We start from the raw sequence: 3,657 nt of genomic DNA on the forward strand, positions 1-3,657 counted from the left end.
AGGCAGTTTTTCAAATTTGAAATTTGAAATCCGGGACAGTCAACACATCCCTTTTTAATAGGCACATAATGATCCGGGACTGACAGCACACCATTTTAAACAGACAGAGAATGATACCGGACAGGCAGCCCATCCTCTTAAAAGGGACATGGAAACACAATGAATAAAAACAGATGATTGTATAAAATTCAGCAGGTCGTGCAGATTATGTAGATGAAGAACCCGGTTTCACGTTCTGTCGGATAATCATACCGATATTTTAGGAAAAAGTTAAAGATTACAATTTTTTTCAACAAAAATAGCGCCTGGCAAATATACGTAGCGAGAAAGGTCAAAAGGAAACGTCTGTGATACACTGGAACGCAGGAGTGATTAAGTAATTGATGGAAGAATGGGAAACGGCAAAATGGGTGGTATTCGGGCAATAACGTATCAAAGGATGGTCCAGTGTTAGTGCGAATAGCAGAACCATTCCCAGACATAGGAACGATGCGTATGATCCCATACGTTGAACATGATATTGAGTCCAGAAGACTATAACATGACTAAAAGATATGCCTTCAACGCCTTTTAATCAGACCAGCCAGCTGGGCCACCCCTTATTGATTTCCTGTCCGTTTTGAATTCGGCAGCCAAGGGACTAATTCAAAAGCCAGCTTCTCACATCTTTTCAGCTCCAGAGAAACAGGACACATTCATATTCAGGTCAGAGTTGGAGATTGACGCTGAATGTATGCTTATCCCAGTTCAGGTGAGGTTATGCGTTGAGACAGGAATATATACTGATCAAGTATTGGCCGGAACCAAACACGGGTTTCGGTTATCAAACGAGACACAGAGCCGAGTACCGCTCAGATACTTTAACTTTACTCCGTTGGGTGAGTTTCACTTTGCCATAGAATTTGGAAGCTGTGGGATCATCTGCGCAAAATCACATGTTTTAATGTGAAATATTTTTATTTTCTCTTATGTCGACCGGCTGGGAGAAGCAGAATTTTGAGTAAAAACTGGGGGGGTCGTACGGGATTTCTCGCATTTTAAATGTGATCATCGCTAAGCGAGAATCGCACCCATAGACCATCGAGCCACCAACAGTGAAGAACGTAGCTCTCAGATTCTGACGGTAGTGAGAAAAGATACTCGGCGCATCGTGCGTGTGCTGTCCCTCCAGACCTAGATGATTAGTCCTCCTCTCCATAGTCCTACAAATGTTATCCCTTTGACGAATATATTATTAATTTGAGGCATGACAGTCGCAAAGTTCAGCATTCTTGTTAGCAAAAGGGAAAAATGGCGATGAGGTTAAATGTGATTGACAAACGACCAGGGGGATCAAAACTGTAACACAATAACGACGAGGATGGGATTTGAACCCATGTGTGCAGAGCACAATAGATTATCAGTCCATCGCCTTAACCACTCGGCCACCTCGTGTCTTATTTAGCGACAAGTCACCCATTCAACCTGCTGCTTTTTGTATCCAAAGAGAAATAATGTGCAAGAAAGTCCACTTCACAGCTTGTTCTGCCCATGCAAATAGATCGACAAAGATGAAAATGTGCCATTAGATTCTTAAAGCAAACAGCTTTCCTTCACTTCAGGTGAGTGACTGTTGGAGATGGTTGGTTTTTCGGCAGCATCACAACAAAGAATATAAATTTTCATGTGGCGAACTAATTGACCACAGTAGGACTCGAACTTGTAAGTTTCTGATAACGTCACGCTGGTAATCAAAGTCAAACACTTTTTCCGTTAGGCCACGCGACCTCTGCATCAGCGCACAGTTTGTTGTTGTTTATATTGGGAGCAAATTCGTGGCTACTGCGATATGAAGGAGTGGATTTTGGAAAAGATGAGGATATTTCGAGTAAAGTAACAAATGCACTGCGATCTGAGTGCGCATCGGCGCAGGCATTCCCAATGTAACTTGGAACACAACAGTTTAACAATTCGGTCATTGCATTTGAAATCATACGCCTTCTCAAACTATACAGGATGATCTGGGATTATGAGAAAATTCGTTTTAAATGGAGAGATTATGAGCCGGACCTGACAACCATCCCGTTTAAACAGACACAGAATGATCCGCGACTGCAAACACAACCCTTTTTCACAGATGCAGAATGACCCTTGACTGACAGCAGTTCCCTTTTAAAAGAATAAATTGACATTTCTATTATCCCTGAATGCAATTGTGCAGTGAGTGTGCGTGGGGGTCAGGAACTCGCGGGGCTGGGACGGTGATTGAAACCACAGGTGATAGACAGGCAGGAAAGGGTGAGGGACGTAAAACCAAGCCAGTCAGAAAGCCAATTTACAAAAATATATACATTTAACATTTTAAGAAAAGATAAAATATATATTTTATTGAAAAAAATTGAATTTGATTTATTTTAAATAAATAAATAATTGATTCATTATCTCGATATGTTTTGATTGAACGAAGGCTGCGTGACTGGAAGAATTCCATGTGAAATGATGGGGTGCTGTCAGCAAATATCCAAACACCGTAAGCCCTTGGTGGAAGGCAAGACACGAGGGAAGATGTGGGCTTTCAAGGCGATCTTTTGAACTCGCTAGTGTCTTTCTGCTACATCTGACAGCAGCTGCTTGTTTTGTGAAAGAGATCCAATGTAATGAAGCTCAGTGCAGGCAGAACAGAAAAAGCACATTTATTTTGAAAGTTAAAAAGTTGGGATTGTGTATAAAAATACACATATATATACATGTATACACAAAGTCAGTCAGTCAGTCATGTCTTGTTATGTCTTGATTTTATTTGATTGGCATTGGAAAATAAGGGTGGAGGATGGCATCTTGTCACACAGCCCACACGCAAGCCCTGGCTAAAATCGCTATATTTCTAACTTGTTTAATTTCCCTTCTTTCAGATGTGGAATAGCAAATTCCAACAGCAGATTATTGTACCATCAGAGAGTCCACGAAGGAGTGTTCAATCAAATCAGTATGGCTTCAAGTTGCACGTAATGCATTTTTCTCACATGACATGCAATGCACAGTAAGATCGCACAGCGCGTTTGCACACGCCCTGGCTTACACAAACACACAAACAAACTAAAATACCTGCACCGTGCAAAGGCAGTTTTTGAAATTTGAAATTTGAAATCTGGGACAGACAGCACATCCCTTTTAAACAGGCATAGAATGATCCGGGACTGAGAACAAACCATTTTACACAGACAGAGAATGATCTTGGACAGACAGCACAGTCGCTTAAAAGGGATAAGGAAACAGAATGCATAAAGGACAGATAATTATGTAAAACTCAGCAGGTCGTGCAGATTCTGTGGATGAAGAACCCGGTTTCACGTTCTGTCTGATAATCATTCCAATATTTTAGGAAAATGTTAAAGATGACAGATTTGTTCAACAAATCGAGCAGCTGGAAAAAATAGGCAAAGAGAAAGGACAAAAGAGAAGTTCTGTGATACAGTGGAGCGCATGAGTGATTAAATAATAAAAGGCACAATGGGAAAAAGCAAAGTGGGTGGTAATCGGGCAATAACGTAACAAAGGATGGTCCAGAGGAGGTGTTAGTGGGAATAGCAGAACCATTACCAGACAATGGGAGCGGTGCATATGATCCGATTTGTTGAACGTAATTTTGAGGCCGAACGACTGTCAAATGCCTAATCG

At 41.2% G+C, this 3,657-nt stretch overlaps 1 non-coding gene across 1 annotated transcript; it reads right to left on the bottom strand.

Moving 5' to 3' along the window:
- Positions 1-1,352: 1,352 nt before the first annotated feature.
- Positions 1,353-1,436, bottom strand: trnai-gau (transfer RNA isoleucine (anticodon GAU)). Its single transcript has one exon. It is a non-coding gene; the product is annotated as a tRNA-Ile (tRNA).
- Between the last annotated feature and the right edge of the window lie 2,221 nt (positions 1,437-3,657).

Source organism: Pristiophorus japonicus, unplaced genomic scaffold, assembly GCF_044704955.1.
Source record: "Pristiophorus japonicus isolate sPriJap1 unplaced genomic scaffold, sPriJap1.hap1 HAP1_SCAFFOLD_463, whole genome shotgun sequence".
NCBI classification, from domain to species: Eukaryota; Metazoa; Chordata; class Chondrichthyes; family Pristiophoridae; genus Pristiophorus; species Pristiophorus japonicus.